Source organism: Acomys minous, assembly GCF_964271855.1.
Source record: "Acomys minous genome assembly, chromosome: 3".
In the NCBI taxonomy this organism is placed as follows: domain Eukaryota; kingdom Metazoa; phylum Chordata; class Mammalia; order Rodentia; family Muridae; genus Acomys; species Acomys minous.
In genome coordinates, this window is record NC_140485.1 from 145,370,285 (window position 1) to 145,388,638 (window position 18,354).

Consider the following 18,354-nt stretch of genomic DNA (forward strand, 5'->3'; position numbering starts at 1 on the left):
GAGTGCAGTGCATGCAATATTGGAGTATTAATGTTCCAAAAATACAACAGCTCTCATAAAGACATAATTCCGTGAAGATTCTACAAAGTAAAAATTCAAGTTATTTTTCACATCTTCTAGTTGAATCCAGAATATAATCTTTAGCATAAAATGTGTGCATGGCTATACCACAACTGCTCAGAAGACTGACTCAGGAGTTGAGAACAGGAATTCAAGATCGGGCTGGGTAAACTAAGCAAGGTCACACTTTTTTAAAAAAATTAATAAAATATTTTAAAACCTACTTCAAAAACTGTGCTTTCTTTTGATTGAGGCAGCAAAACCAATACGGTTTTAAGCACTCCAGGATCCTTCAATATATTTTATGATTGATTCAGAGAAAGAAATGTGAAGAGGTAGGTTACCTTATAAAGAAGTGATTTTCAGGACAATTGTTTAATAAGTGACAGAGTTGGTACGGAGGGACTGAATAGTCAATACAATTATCACTGGGGGGAGGAAGACAGACATTTTCACCATGTAGAGTTTAAAGATGTGTTTTAACTTCTTTTACAGTCTGATCTCAATGCCCAGAAGACCCTGCGTTCCTGCTTCCCACGTGCCCCTCTCTCCTTCACTGGGCACTCGGTTTCCCAAGCCTGCGACTTCACTTGGCCCCTCACCTAGGACTTACAAACAACAGTCATGCAGCAACTATCGATTTTTTGGTTTGATTAGACTTTACTAATGCTTCACAATACTTTCTTACACAACTGGCATCACACAATTCAAGCGTCCTATGTTTTGTTGTTTTGTTTTTTCTCCAGCGTCTTCCAAATATCTTTGCTCTGCATGCAATTTCAAGATGACTGGAACTGGGCACAGGAGTGAAAATTGCTTCAAGAGAAAACTCCTCCTAGACATTGAAAGGGTGAAGCAATTCCTTGGTACGGAGCAAATCAGAGATCTGGTGGCATCTGGAGCTGGTGGGAGCTTTCAGCCCCAGGCTCCGAAAACACCTTAGCCCGCCTTTCAGCTCTTTTGAAGAAGTCTTCTTTCTTTGGATACGGGGTGGGGGCGGGGGGTGGGGAGGGGGCTGAGGGGGGCAGCGAGGGGTAGGGGTGGGGGACAGGGGCGGGGGCGGGTTGTCTGCAAATGACTTACTTTTGTACTTTCTCTCTACTGTGAACTTTCTTAGGGAGTCCTTGGCAAATTTGACCCTGGGCTTTTCCTTTTGATTTGATGGGAGTATTTTTCTTTTATTCATCTTCTCATGAGGAATTTAGATGATCAGATTTCAGTTCAATAGATAAACCAGCTGTCAGACAAGCCTTCACGAGATGCAAAGCATAGCTCCGTCTGTTTCAAGGTGGTTGAGATCTGGGGGTTCCAGCTAACGAAGCCTCTGAGGACATCAGAGGGATCCCTCGAAGGCAGCCATCACTGAGCAGGTGGTTGGTTTTATCCACTTGTTCACAACCTACAGAGCTGACTCCTAAAACTTCCCCTGTATGCCAAGTTTAGTCATTGACATTGAAAACTCATGAAGATAAATCAGAAAAAGAAAAGGGAGGAATAAGAATCTTAGGGAGAAAAAAAAGTAGGTGTCATGCTCATCAATTTCCCATGAGGAATCACATATGCTTAACTGATTTTTCAGCTTGAAGATGAAGAGAATTAAATAAAGGTGTAAGAATATGCTTTTGAAAATAGAAGTTCCAGCAGTCTGTGTTGGAATCCATAGAGGGGGATATGATGTCATTGTATTTTAAGTAAAAATAAAATAATTTTTAAAATAGAAAATGTATCGCATTTGAAGGATACAGGGATTAAAATTATAAATGGAGCAAAACCTCTGCTGCCCTCTGGGTATAGGCCTCAGGATATTAACCCAGAGCTAGTGTCAACATAAATAAAGCTGCATCTTGCCAGCTCCCCACTGCAAAAAGAAGTTGTGTGTCCCAAGGATACAAAGTTTCTAGCTTCAGACCCATTATCATCATAGCAAAGACAGGTGGAGAATCCCTCCCCAGAAAAAGTGGTAAAAAGTGGAAAAGATTGAATTCTGTACAGTCCTCAGACTCTTAACTTACTCTTACCTCCCAGCAGGAGACCAAAGGAATTCCTTAATCTTTACTTTCTTCAGCTGAGGCTACGAATACCAGAATATGGCCCTTTTCTCTCAGAGAAAATGATGTTGTTTTACAGATTCTCAGGGAATAAAATCTCAGTGTCGTAGTAGCTTTTCTAAAAAGGCAGGAATCCCTGAGCTGTACAAAACAGAGAAGTAACCACAGCATTCCGTGTTGTGTAGGTTTCACTCTCAGAAGATTAAAGATGGTTGTTTGGCAATAAAAGTCAACTGAGGAGCTTGCTAGAAATAAGCTTCTGCCTTTCCTTAATGCCCTGCTCTCCACCAAATGTGGCCACATCCCAGTAAGGCAGGGATTACAGGATAATTATTCTGCCTATGGCTTGCATTTACTTTTATTTCTTCAAGCCTTACTAATTCATTTAGCAAGAATAAGAATAGTTATAGACAAAAAAGAAAGGCTTGGAGGGTAGGAAGATGGCACAAAAGGTAAGAGCACTTGCTGTCCAGGCACACAGATATGCGTCCAAATCCCCACTGAGTGGAGAGTCAGGCACACCCACATGTAGGCCTGAAACCCTAGCACTGTAGAGGGCAGATGCAGAACAATCAACCATGCTTGATGGCTACCAGCCTAAATCTGGGTTCACTGGAAATCAGGCAAAGAATATGAGAGCAAAATACCTGATGTCCTGCTCCGACCTCTCCATACATATGAATGCACATATGCATCTATGCAGACATGGTACACACACACACACATACACACACACACAGACACATGGTACACATACACACACACACAGACACATGGTACACACACAGACAGACATACACACAGACACGTGGTACACACACACACACAGACACATACAGACACACACACAGACACATGGTACACACAGACACACACAGAGACACATGGTACACACACACAGACACAGACACATGGTACACACACACACACACACAGACACACAGAGAGACACATGGTACACATACACACACACAGACACATGGTACACACACACACACACACACACACACACACACACACACACACACACACACTTAGTTTAAAAAGATAGGTTCACTGTAACCATAGCAAAGAACACTGCCAATTTAAAATAAATAAAAAATTCTCACTCATCTATAATGATATTTTGTGACACCTCTTTTTGACACATTCCATACAGGAAAAGGATGGATGGATGGATGGAGGGAGGGGTGGGAGGAAAGAAGGAAGGAAGAAAAAGAAAGGCATGCATGCAGGTGGGTTACTTGGCTGAAAAATAATGTACAAGGAAAGCACAAAGAAAACTCAGAAAGGAAATTAATCGGATTCTTTTCTCAGCCTACAGCGATTGGTGCAGGTGTTTTCAAAGCCCTGGGCATGGACATGTGCTGAGCATCGTCCTAGTAACCGTGGGTATCACCACAGAGCCAGAGCACACGCTTGTGCTTATAACCTGGCATAACTCATTTCCTCCTGTCCTGCATCTGCAACTTACAACGTATTAGAAATTAATTATACTAGACAAATTGACTCCACAGCAGTGGAAGTGAGCTTCCTTGATTCACGGCATCAGAGATGGAGAAATCCATGATTTTAGTAAGCCAAGAAGCAACCATCTTATTAACATCTGGACTTAGCTGGTTTTTATTTTATTTTTTCCTGATATTTATTTTCCTAAAACAAATGATAACTAACTTAGTGTGAATGCCCATTCATATCAGGAAGCAATTTAAGAGACAGCTACTTGTTTGCTAGGCCCTCAATCATGTCTTAGGCTTTTTAGCACATTTTAAAAATAAACAGTTCTGTTTTAGAAATTATATGATATTGAGCTATGACAAAATTTAATTAGAATATATTTTGATCATAAATAAATAGTAAATACTAGAAAATCATATTTATATATTTTCATAGATGGTTTATACCTCATTTTAAAAACAAAATATTGCAAAGGATTAGAGTTTACAAAACAAAAGTTTAACTTATAAATCAATACAGGAGTTAAGACGAATGCAGCTATAAATAGAACTTGTTTTTTTGTGACTTAAATAGAAATTTACAAAATTATAAGGTAGGGGAGAGTCTGAGTGTCGATTATGTAAATATAATTGCAAGTGTGTTCTTCCTTGCTTAAGTCTCCCATTATGAATGAGTACTTCTGTTTCCCATGTTCCTGTGGGATATCTCAGGTCAGATGTCAGCTGTGGCCTCCAAATGGCCTCTTAAAGTCATGTCGCTCCTTCCTGTAAAAGCAGGTGCGTGAAATAAACCAGCAGGCAGTCAAACTTGAAATTGCATTTGTGCTCCCTAAATCACGACGCTCAGTCTTGGAGAGAAAGAAGAAAGCACAGATGTCTTTTCACCAAAGGAGCCATCTCTGTGGAGAGAGGAGAAGCAGGGGGGGTGGGCAGGAAATCTCAGAGACAGCGCATTCCTGTTTGCCTGACTGAGCACTTCCACAGACGACCTTTGTATCAGACAGAATGGAGACCAGACTTTCACAAGTGGTCAGGCCAAGGCTGGTGCGGCACATTCTCAGCAGCTCTCCGGATTCACCCTGCTCTCTTTAAGTGACAAGATATAAAGACAGTTTTATACTTTATTATTATGATTCTTATTTCTAGGACAAGCAGGATACATTTTGTGCTGTTGGTCGAGGAAGCAGCCACTGTCGAGACAAGCATCTGAATCACTTTGAGGTCATTCCCTTGAAAACAGTGTCCTTCTAAACTCACCAACTCCTCTAGTGCTTTATAGTCTCATACGGAATCAGCAAATTCTTTAGAAGGAACATTTTAAGAAAAGCTATTTATAAGTTTGGAAGTGAAACTTGCACACTAAAGATTAAACTGTGCTGTACACCTGCATTTTCCTCCATCTTCAGGATGTTTTCCAAATTATGGTATTTGTCTATGCTCTACTTTAGATCTTATGACTTACATATTTTAGCATTTTGATAACACAGAAAATAAAAAGTTTTTATATAACCCATTTCCCTCTCTCTCTCTCTCTCTCCCTCTCTCTCCTCTCTCTCTCTCTCTCTCTCTCTCTCTCTCTCTCTCTCTCTCAACTATAATGCAGCACACAGAACACAGCTATAGTGCAAAGCCATCATGGGCTCTATACAATGCACCCTACACACACACACACACATCACAGAACGGAAAGCCTCGTTCCTAAATCCATACAATCCTGAAGGTTATAATTCACTGCTAACCTTTGACTATTTTTTCCATGATAAACGATATGTGTCTCTATTATCTGTGTTTACATATGTGAATGTATACACATATTAAAATATATCAACACACTTTACAAAATGTTATCTTTATCCATCTTAAAATATTAAGTAAGTATCCTGATAAGACAACGTCTTTTAAAATATTCCTCAACTTGAGCTAGAAATGATCATAATAAGTGAGTTAACCCAGAAGCAGAAAGACTCAAATGGTATATACTCATTTATATCTGCATATTAGCCCAAGGGGCATGTCCCACGAAAGCCTTCACTTACCAGGAAACTGAGACAGAGGGGAGGACATTCTAGTGGGACTCTAGATGAGAGAATCATGGGAGAATGGCAAAGTAGAAGGACCCAGAGGGTCCTAGAAGCCTACAAGTAGAACATTATGATAGGCAGATTTGGGCACAGGGGTCCCACTCAAACTAAGGCACCAGCCAAAGACAATACAGGCGGTAAACCTTAAGCCCCTACCCAGATCTAGCCAATGGACAGAACACTCTCCACAGTAGAGTGGAGAGTGGGATATTACTTTCTCACATACTCTGGTGCCTCACCTTTGACCATGTCCCCTGGATGGGGAGACCTGGTGGCACTCAGAGGAAGGACAGCAGGTTACCAAGAAGAGACTTGATACCCTATGATCATATAGAGGGGGAGGTAATCCCCCTCAGGAACAGTCATAGGGGAGGGGAATAAGGGGAAAAGAGGAGGGAGGGAAGAATGGGAGGATACAAGGGATGGGATAACCATTGAGATGTAACAAGAATAAATTAATAAAGGAAAAAAAAAAAAAGAAAAACAAAACAAAACAAAAAAATATTCCTCAGCAATAATGTTCAATAAGATTTGAGTTCCTAATAACTTACTACAGTGATCTAGACACAGACTTCTATTAATGAAATTTGAGAAAATAATATTTGACAATAGACACAAAAGCAGAGTGGACAAGAGGCAACCAGAACACAGCTATGCCTTAAGGGCCTTGCTAACTGGCATTACTAGCAGGGCTCATAGAAAAAAATTTTCCTTTAAATCCATCTCCATGTAGAATTAGCTTTGTGGGTCAGTACAATTTATTTTTAAAAATTTTTTAAAAAATGTTTATTTATTTATTTAATATATGGTGTTCTGCCTGCATGTACACCTGCAGGCCAAAAGAGGGCAGCAGATCACATGATAGATGGTTATGAGCCACCATGTGGTTGCTGGGAATTGAACTTAGGATCTTTGGAGGAGCAGCCAGTGCCCTTAACCTCTCTGCCATCTCTGCAGCCCAGTTAGTCCATCTAAACAAATGTTCTCATGAATACTATGTTTAGACACCATTCTAAGAAAGAATGTGTGTCTTGTAATACAACATCTTTACCCAACCTTGTCAAGTATTTGAAAGGTTCCTTCTCAGATTGCTGCATTCAGTGACACCTCACTTTATCTCAAAACCTTAGAAAAAAAGTCATTCATTTAAAAAAATTGTTTTTCTTTAGTTTTCCAAAAGCACACAACTAAACTATTCTGTCTCATAAATGACAATATTTAGGGACATAAAGAAAAGTACATGTTAGTAAAACAAGCAGATGCAAACTGTTGAAAGAAAGAGGAAAGCCTGAAAAGGGCCACTGGCTCTGCGATCCCAACCACGTGTCATTCTAGAACGTGGCTCTGTGGCCCCAACCACGTGTCAGTCTAGAATGTGGCTAATATATAGAGGCATTTAAAAATAATTAACCTAGAAAAGGTTAAGAAGAACAGGGGGTGATACAGGGCATTTTACATGTGATGAAAACGATTCTTTATGATGATAGAATGGTAAATTTATGATATTTGACAAACCTACTGGATTGAATATAAAGAGGTGTATTCTGGTTGGTAAAAATCTATCTGTATTGGTTTTTCATGTTTTTCAGTTTAATAGCTACACCACACAAATAGTGGAAGATGGTGATGATATGGAAGATTTTGACAGGAGAATTAATACAGAACCTGCGCTTTGATTTTATCATCTTGTTTTTTTTTCTCCCTCACCCCTGTATTTGTGTGTTTGTGTGTGTATGTGTGTGTGTGTGTGTGTGTGTGTGTGTGTGTGTGTGTGTGCGAGCGCGCATGTCTGTGTGTCTGTCTGCCTGTTTGCCTGTCTGTCTGTGTATAGCTGGGTACATTCTAGACAAGGACTGTACACTCTTCTGTTAAATTTTTAGACAGGATCTCCCTATGCTAATTCATGTTGACTTCAAAGTACTCTGTGGCTCAGGGACACCCCAAACTCTCCCTCTCCAGCCTCGGCCTCCTGTACTCTGTGGCTCAGGGACACCCCAAACTCTCCCTCTCCAGGCCTCAGCCTCCTGTACTCTGTGGCTCAGGGACACCCCAAACTCTCCCTCTCCAGCCTCGGCCTCCCGTACTCTGTGGCTCAGGGACACCCCAAACTCTCCCTCTCCAGGCCTCAGCCTCCTGTACTCTGTGGCTCAGGGACACCCCAAACTCTCCCTCTCTAGCCTCGGCCTCCTGTACTCTGTGGCTCAGGGACACCCCAAACTCTCCCTCTCTAGCCTCAGCCTCCTGTACTCTGTGGCTCAGGGACACCCCAAACTCTCCCTCTCCAGGCCTCAGCCTCCCGTACTCTGTGGCTCAGGGACACCCCAAACTCTCCCTCTCCAGCCTCGGCCTCCCGTACTCTGTGGCTCAGGGACACCCCAAACTCTCCCTCTCTAGCCTCAGCCTCCTGTACTCTGTGGCTCAGGGACACCCCAAACTCTCCCTCTCCAGGCCTCGGCCTCCCGTATTCTGTGGCTCAGGGACACCCCAAACTCTCCCTCTCCAGGCCTCGGCCTCCCGTACTCTGTGGCTCAGGGACACCCCAAACTCTCCCTCTCTAGCCTCGGCCTCCCGTACTCTGTGGCTCAGGGACACCCCAAACTCTCCCTCTCCAGGCCTCGGCCTCCCGTATTCTGTGGCTCAGGGACACCCCAAACTCTCCCTCTCCAGGCCTCGGCCTCCTGGGAAATGATAGGTCTAGCTAAGCCTCTACAGGCCTACCTCTGTGCCTTTTGTCTCCTTTGCCTAAAGCTGTTCTGGAACAGAAAGTAGAACAATATTAAAACATGAAAGGAAGGAAAATAAACTACAGGGTAAAATGCTGAATCCAACCAGCACATGACTCACTATGATTCTGTCCAGGTAAACTATTGATCTGTTTGCTATTAAGTTTTCTACATTAGTTTATTGAGAGTGAGCTGGGAAATGAATGGAAGGTTTCATACATGTTAGAAATGTGCTACGTCTCCCTCCCACACAACAGTTCATGAAGTAAGTCATATTTGGGCTATCTTTTAAAAGAAAGAGAAGAAGATATTACATAAGCCAATCCACAAAACTGTCAAAAGTTTGGAGCGCTATGAAGGAAGTGAACTGGCGCTAACTCTGCCTGGACGGAGACGACGTGAGTCAGGATGATTTCTCCTTCCAGGGTCTTTGGAACTTGGCATCGTCCGCCACTGCTTACTATCTAGACATAGAGACGTTAAACCAGACTGTCCAGTTCAGAGTCTGCTTGTTTCAGGGGAGAAAAAAAGGAAAAAAAACCCACTTCATGCAGATTGCACAGTGTTAAGATCTTTGCTGCTCAAGGGTTAGTGCAGAACCCAGCACAGTAATGACTGGCCCAGGCGTGACTGAACTGGTGTCAGGAAGACACAGCCAGATCCTTACCTGCCATTACATAAATAAACATCCGGGGAGATGAGAGCCGAAAGGAGCGGTAGTGGGGGATGAAGTGTAGCACTCTGCATTTAAATTTAAGTGGCCTATTAAGCAGGAGATTGGGTCAGTCCAGTGCTAAGATGCTGCTTGGGAAAAGGTTCCCTGCTGTAGAGCCCAGCCCACTTTTCACAGTCTCCTGCAAGTGGAAGAACTATAAAGGAAACAGAGCACATCTTCATATTTATCCTTTGTCACCTTTACTCAGAATCACCCTTATCACCCAGTACCGGTTTCCTAGCTGATGTGAACAAGATGGGAAAAATCATTTTTAATTAACAAGGAAAACCACAGTAAGATTAGAAAGTGTAAGTACAAATAAGAAACACCTTGGCCAGCATTAGTGTTGCAAGAGCTCAGCAACTGGACATGTGTCGCGGACAGATGAGGGTAGTGAGGCTGCCCACACTCCCAGGAGCCGAGGCGAGTAGACACCTTCCTGGCTAAGACAGTAACCATTTCTAACTGGTTGCCTATTGACCTTGGGAATCTCTACTTGACTAGCATTTTGGAATTGCTACGTGATTCCACATAGTGCTACGGTTTTGATGTGGAAACACACGAGGCCTTTGCCATACGCTGACATCCTAGCCACCTTATTTCCGTTTGTTACAGATTACCCTGTCATAGCAGCACAAAACAGAAAAACAGACCAGTACTACAGAAAACTAACAATGTACTCTTGGCCAGTGCACACTAAAAGATCAACATATACTGTAACTCTGAAAACTTCCATTTATAACCCATATGCATTTAGTTATTTATATAAACTCAATGGAATTACATTTAAAAAAATCCTACTCTTAAAAATACTAGATGAGGGAGTACCAGGCCGGCAGCCAGTAGGGATTACAGACTGGGTCCCTCCAGGCAAACCCGGAAGTGGTGTGGTCTGCATGGTGTCCTCCAAATGCCAGTTCTCAGGCCCCAGCTCTACCTGCAATCCCAGAGGCAGGCAGCCAGCAGGGACTACCAGCTCTAACCACCATCCCTGGGGCCTACTGCTATCAGGGTCCCACAGGCCTGCCAACACCAGGAACAAGCAGATGGTAGAAGACCAGTGTAAGAACACAGTCAACAAAGCCGGGGCAATATGGTGCCACCAGAACCAAGCTATTCTACTGTTACAAGCTTTGGCTATCCTAACACACCTGAAGCACAAGCAAATGGCCTTAAATCTAATCCTATGAAGATGACAGAGGCCTTTAAGGAGGAGATGAATCCCCTAAAGAAATAGAGGAAAATACAAGAAATCAGGAGAAGGAAATGAATAAATTTCTTCAAGACCTCAGAGATAAAATAGAAGCAATAAAGAAAACACTAACTGAGGCAGTCCTGGAGAAGGAAAACCTAGGAAAGCAAACAGCATCTACTGACAGAAGTATCACCAACAGAATACAAGAGATGTAAAAGAATCTCAGGTATAGAAGACTCAATAGAAGACATTGATATATCAGTCAGAGAAAATGCTAATTCTGAAATTTTTCTAATGTTGTAAAACATGCAGGAATTTTGGTACACTATGAAAGGACCAAACCTAAGAATAATAGAAATAGAAGAAGGAGAAATTCCTAGCTCAAAGGCCAGGAAAATACCTTCAACAAAATCACAGAAGAAAATGTTCTGAGCCTAAAGAAGTAAATTCCTACAAATGTACAAGAACCTTACAGAACACCTAACAGGTTGGACCAAAAAAAGAAAAATTTCCCATCACATAATCAAAACACTGAATATACAAAACAAAGAGAATATTAAAAGACATAAGGGATTATAAAGGTCAAGTAACATATAAAAGCAGACTTCTCAACAGAGACTTTAAAAGCCAGAAAGGCCTGGGCACTTTCTTGCAGACCCTAAGAGACCACAGATGCCAGCCCAGAATGCTATATCAGGCAAACAACTTAAAAAAAACTTACAAAGAGCAAAATTTTATTTTTAACAATTCTGAAGACATTCAAGGCATCATTAGAAGACTGACTCTCCCTCCTTTAGCAGACAACAACTGCCAACATTCTCGTGGCTAGGGATGGGATTTTGTGCCCAAATCCTCATTCTATGATGGTGTTTAGTCTGTCTTGGGATGCTACTGGTCTTGTGCGTTCTTTCATAACTGCTAAGAGTTCACATGTAGCCACCTTGCTGTATCCAGAAGACACTCCTCCTTTGTGGTCATTAGTTACCTTTGATTCCTTGGTTGGTGCCTCAGTCTCAGCATGACCTGGATATGGCAGGAGCTTCACAATAGACCAATAGAGTCAACTGACCAGGACCCAGAAGGGCCTGCTGAGACTGGGGCATGAACCAAGGACCTTACATGGACTGGACATAAGCTCCCTACAAATTTGTAGCCAATGGCTAGCTCGGAATTCATGTGGGGTCTCTATTGGGGATAGCTGGGGCTCTCTCTGGCATGGACTCTCTTGACAGCTTTCCAATTACTTTACCTTGGTGGGACTGCCTTGCCAGTCCACAGGGAAAGAGGACATGCTCAGTCTTGTTGTAACTTAATAAGGTGGGGTAGGTGGGTAAGGGGGCTTCCTTTTCTGAAGTAGGGAAGGGATAAGGGAGGAGAGAGAGAGAGAGAGAGAGAGAGAGAGAGAGAGAGAGAGAGAGAGAGAGAGAGAGAGAGAGAGAGAGAGAGAGAGAGAGATTGGAGGTGGGGCTAGGAGGTAAGAAGTGATGGGGCTACCACCAGTAAAACTTCTAATCATAGATGGAGAAAACAAGGTATTCCATGACAAAACCAAACTTTAATAATATCTATGCAGAAATCCAGCCCTACAAAAAATAGTAGAAGGAAAACTTCAACCCAAAGAGATTAACTTCACCCAAGAGAACACAGGAAATAAGTAGTTACACACCACCAAAAAACAAAAGGAAGGAAGACACATAAAAACAGACACTAACACCACCAACATCGAATTAATAGAAATTAACAGTCATTGGTCATTAACGTCTCTCAGCAACAATGAACTCAATTCCCCAATAAAAAGACACAGGCTAATAGAATGGGTGAGAAAACAGGATCCACCGTTCTGTTGTATACAAGAAACACATCTCACCAACAAAGATAGACATTACCCGAGAGTAAAGGGCTGGAAAAAAACTTTTCTAAGCAAACAGACCCAAAGAACAAGCTGGAGTAGCCATTCTAATATCTAACAAATCAAATATTAAACAAAAGAGATAGGGAAGTGCATGTCATACTCATTAAAGGAAAAATCTACTAAGATGACATTTCAATTCTGAACATCTATGCCCCAAACACAAGGGCACCCACGTTCATAAAAGAAACATTACTAAAGCTTAAATCACACCCCAAACTTCACACATCAGTAGTGGGAGACTTCAACACACCACTCTTACCACTGGATAGGTCAGCGAGACAGAAACTAAACAGAGAAATAGTGAAACTAATGGAAGTTATGAAGCAAATGGATCTATCAGATATCTATAGAACATTTCACCCCAAAACAAAAGAATATACTTTCTTCTTGTCACCTCGCAGAACCTTTTCCAAAATTGGCCATCTACTGTGTCACAAAGCAAACCTCAACAGAGACATGAAAATTGAAATAACTCCTTGTATCTTATCAGATCACCATGAATTAAAGTTGGACTTCAGCAACGACAGAAATCTTACAAACTCATGGAAACTGAACAACTCTCTACTCAATGACATCTGGGTCAGGGAAGAAATAAAGAAATTAAAGACATTTAAAATTCAATGTAAATAAAGGCATATCATACCCAGACTTATGGGACACAGTGAAAGCAGTCCCAAGAGGAAAGTTCATAGCACTAAGTGCCTTCATAAAGAAATTGGAGAGGTCCCATACTAGCTACTTAACAGCTCACCTGAAAGCTCTAGAACTAAAAAAAGCAAACACACTCAAGAGGATCAAATTTATGGGTAACATCAATAAAATAGAGACAAAGAGAAGAATTCAAATAATCAGCAAAAGCAAAAGCTGATTCTTTGAAAAAAAAATCAGCAAGATAGACAAACCCTTAGTCAAACTAACTAAAAGGTAGAAAGTATCCAAATTAACAAAACCAGATATGAAAATGGGAATATAACAAAGGACACTGAGAAAAAAAAATCATTAGGTCATGTCTCAAAATATATAAAGTACTCAAGAAGTTAAATACCAACAAACCAAATTTTTTAAATGTTTTAGAAAAGAATATTTTATTATGTACAACAAACTAAATTTAAAAATGAGGTACAGACCTATACAGAGACGTCTCAGCAGAGGTATCTCTGACTGCCTAGAATTGCTTCAAGAACTGTTCAATGCATTTCTTCACGTCATCAAGGAAATGCAAATCAAATGACTCTAAGATTCCATCTTATACCCATTAGAATGGCTAAGATAAAAAACTCAAGTGACTGCACATGCTGGAGAGGATGTGGAGCAAGGGGAACACTCCTCCATTGCTGCTAGGCATGGAAACCTGTACAACCCCTTTGGAAATTAATGTGGCACTTCCTCAGAAAATTGGGAATAGGTCTACCTCAAGACCCAGGTATACGAATCCTGGATATATACCCCCAAAAGCTGCTATACCATACAACAAGGACATTTGCTCAACCATGTTCATAGAAGCCTTATTTATAATACCCCAAATCTGGAAACAACCTAGATGCCCCTCAACTGCAGAATGGATAAAGAAACTGTGGTACATCTACACAATGGAATACTACTCAGCTATTAAAAACAAGGAAAACGTGAAATTTGTAGGCATATGGATGGAACTAGAAAAGATCACTAAGTGAGGTAACTCAGACCCAGAAACATGCATGATATATGCTCACTTATAAGTGGATAATAGCTAGGACAACCATGCTGCAATCCACAGACCCAAAGAAGCCAAGGAAGACACAAGGGAAGATGCCAAATCTCATTCAGAACAGGAAATAAAATAGACATCTAAAGTAGATGGTGGGTGGGAACTGGGTGGGAGAGCGGGTGGGGAGGGTAACAGGGGTATGGATCAGATGTGCACAGTGGGGTGAGAGTGGGGGTGGGGGTGGGGGAGGAGGACCAGGAGAGAGGGAGGCTGAGACTTAGCAGAGGCAGTTAAGGAGACTGAAGCGGCTATCTCCTGTAGCTAGGTGGGACTTCCAGTGGAGGGAAGGGGACCCCACCCATAAAACCTTAGGCTCAAAAGTCTGTCCTGCCTACAAGAAGTGCAGGGGTAAAGATGGAGCAGAGACTGAGGGAACGGCCAACCAATGATTGGCCCGACTCGAGACCCGCCCATGGGAGAGAGCCAACCCCGACTCGAGACCCGCCCATGGGAGAGAGCCAACCCCGACTCGAGACCCGCCCCATGGGAGAGAGCCAACCCCTATCACTACTAATGGTGCTCTCCTATGCTTGCAGACAGGAGCCTAGTATAACTGTCTTCTGAAAGACTCCACCCAGCAGCCGATGGAAACAGATGCCGAGACCCACAGACAAACAATAGGCCAAGCTTGGGGAGTTTTATGGAAGAGTGGGAGAAAGGATAGAGGGAGACAGAGGGATCAAGGATGGCACAAGAAGACCTTCAGACTAAACTAACCTGGGCCCATGGGGGCACACAGAGACTGAACCACCAACCAAAGAGCTTGCATGAGCTCGGCCTAGACCCCCACAGATACGTAGCAGATGCTCAGCTTAGTCACCATGTGGGTTCCCTAACAATGAGAGTAAGGGCTGTCTCTCACTCTATTAATTGCCTCTGGATCCCTTCTCCCTAGCTGGGCTGCCTTGTTAGGCCTCAGTGGGAGAGGATGCACTTAGTCCTGTGGTGACTTTAGGTGTCTGGGTTGTTTGATAACTGTTGGGGGTCTCTTCTTCTCTGAGAAAAAAAAAAGAGAGAGGTCATGGGGGAGGGGGTATTAGGATGGGACTCGGAGGAGAGGAAGGAGAGTGCTGGGATCAGGATGTAAATGGATTAAATAAATAAGTGAAAAATAAGAAATTCAGACCAGCCACCTACAGTCTTGGGGAAAGAATGTGTTGGGACCCAGTGCTAGCGTAGATTTTAGAAGTCAGCCTAAACCTCACTAGCACCCGGGAAACCAGAGTTCCATAAACAGCATTATCCATTTCCCAAGCAAGAAAACCCTATGGCGTTTGATACTGTCCTGTGCATTGTAAGATGCATAAAGACCCCTGGCTCCACCTACTTGATGCATTACTGCTTAGTTGTTGACAACTGAAACTCTTCTCAGACACTTTGCAATGTCCCTATGAGAGGCAGTGTCACTTTGTGTTTGTTAGTTTCTTCGCTGAACAGTCCCCAGGAGTCTCCCTGCACCTAGAATCTATTTCAATGGACCGGGTGATAGGAACATTGCTGTTAAGTGAAGGTCCCAATTAAACATTGATAACAGGAGCTGCACTTGCATTAAGATGACTGGCATGGCGTTTGGATCACCGCCCCTCATTATTAAACACCTTCTACTTCCACCTAAAAACAAACCATTAATCTCTGACACTCAGCTCAAAGGCCAGAGATTCCCAAATTCTTTCTTCCTTTTTTCCCCCCAAATTATTTCCTGACCCCTCCTTCTTAAAGGTAAAGGCGTCCCCCTTGCCAAGTCTTCTCCTCTTCTTTCCTTCCCCCTCCCCTCATCCTTTCCTGCCTCCTTCGTTTTCTTAAGGGTTTCCAAATGTATCTGGAGGGAGGGTGTGGCACATGGCTTGGGGTAACCAAAAAAGTGCAGTGGAGGAGGGAGTTAGCTCCGGGAGTTGTGGTGATGGGGCTGCTGCGAGCCATGGGACGTGGGTCCTAAGAATGTGAGTCAAGCCCTCTGCAAGAGCAAGAAGCACCCTTTACACCTGGCCGTTCCCTTACTGAAACTACACCCCACAAACCACCATACTCAGTGCACCTGTAAGTTCAAGAACGAAGTGCTAAAGACAAAGATAAACCATCAAATTTCCCTTAGGCAGTTTATATTCTACAATGAAGGAAGGAAGTGACAACGTTAAGAGATAATGATGGTAGTGGCGCAGTCTAGGGAAAATGAAATAGAAAGCGGAAAGACTGAAATCAAACCTTTAAGCTGTCTGAGAAAAGGCAAGAAAGAGGCAAAGGGTGAGTAGGTGGCTGGCCTGATTGAAAGTCATGTCAAGCCGGGCGTGGTGGCGCACGCCTTTAATCCCAGCACTCGGGAGGCAGAGGCAGGCGGATTGCTGTGAATTCGAGGCCAGCCTGGTCTACAAAGCAAGTCCAGGACAGCCAAGGCTACACAGAGAAACCCTGTGTCAAAAAACCAAAAAAAAAAAAAACCAAAAAAAAAAAAAAAAAAAAAAAAGAAAGTCATGTCAGACTGGAGGGACCAGCAGCTGTCCTGGAAGGTACACACACTTACACTTCACGCCTCTGCATCTGCCTCAAGCACTAGTGCATGAAAAAAGGTGGCCTTGCTACTGACCTTAATATTTAACATAGGCAGACATCTTAAAGATAGCCATTCCAGGCTAGGGTGAGGTGGAACTCTTGCCTAAGATAGAGCAAGCTCTGGGTTCAACCCAGCACAACAAGGAAGGAGGAAAGAGACAAAGAACGAGGAGAAACAGCAGCAAGCCTCCGTTCTACTGTGTTTTGCCTGTGAAAGTGAGTTTTGAGAACGTCTAAATGAGTAAATGAGTTCGGGGCATTGTACGGAATCCCACACACATCTGCATTTACTAACCTATCAGCCAGTCTATCTTTTCCCGTATCTATTTAAAGCAAACATATTTCAAACAAACCAAGACAGTGTAGGGATTTGGTATTAAGTCTGTTGTGTGGAGGTTGTCTTTCTTTCTTTCCTTCTTTCTTCTTTCTTTCTCTTTTCTTTCTACTTTTTTTCTCACTAAAATTGATTTAAAAAAAAAAAGCAATTAGATGTTGCTACTTGTAGTCTTTCTTCTACACCATGTTTCCAGTCCTCCTAGGTCATGTGGCTCTGCTAAAGGACTTGCCATCTTGCTGCTAGCCAGAGACACAGCCTAGTTACGTGTGGGCTGTTTATTCTTTGTCACAGAGGACTTTATATTTATGAAAAACCCACAGCCTCCTCTTCTTTGAATGCAAAGGTCCCTTCCCAGGACAGCATTCCTTCTGAGGTAATTTATTGTCATAAGCACACACTGAAAACCACAGAGTCCTCATCTACCTGGCCTTCCCATCTCTCTCTGTGAGAGCCTGTGTCCTTCTTTCCTTCTGCTTCCAATGCTGCTGCATGTGCCATGTGCCATCTGCCATCCTCGACAAAGAGAAGCATTGCCCCCTGTGCCTCTGAAGAACAGACATTTCATACTGATCACTGAGGCAGAAGCAGCTGCTGCAAATATTTTCCTCATGTGACATGATTTTTTATTCTTTGTGCGACAGTAGTGCACAGAATTGTTTCTAAATAAATTAAAATCCCAGCAAGAGCCAATACTACACTCAGCCTGAAATGCTTATAACGACTTTAAGGAAGGAAAGATTTGCAAAGATTCAGCCTCTGTAATGGAACCTCAATGAGGGGGGTCGTAGCGATTGGCTAATGACCTGGGGCAGGTGTGGCCAGGGGTCAGGAGACTGGTCTCTGTAACCTGGTGGTGAGGAAAGAACTGGCTGACAGCAGCTCCAATGTTCATCGCCTGCAGTAACTCCTGGAGGGCATAAGCAGGCTTATTCAACCATACTCAACTCTTTACCTCTCCATTCCTCTCTTCCTTTTTCTGAGATTGAGGAGGCATGTTGGTGCTATACACAAACCTTTCGGTCCCTAAAGTTCAATAGGGAACAAGATAACCATTACAGCTACTGTAACTACCTAGACCTTAGTATTCATTCATTAAAAAAAAAAAAAAAACCAACTTATCAAGCATGTGAAAAAATTATATGTTTGGCATCGTGAAATGTCAAACTGAGACCAGAAACCAATCATCCTAATTTTCAACATAATGAGAAAGAACTCGATGCTCCTAATCAGCAGTAAGTAGTCTAACAACACAGACACCCTTTCCCCCTCTGACCTTTGTTCTTTCTCTCCTACCTAGTGTTGGGGGCTTGGAAGGAATAGTGGTCGGGTACGAAGACAGGAAAAAGAGTTCAATAAAGTTGTGTAAAGTCTGGCTACATCAGTATGCTGTGTGTGTGTGTGTGTGTGTGTGTGTGTGTGCGCGCGCGCGCACACGCTCGCGTGAACATAAGTGTAGCTCTCTCTCTCTCTCTCTCTCTCTCTCTCTCTCTCTCTCTCTCTGATTAAGCACATGTGAGAGCTTATGTGGAGGC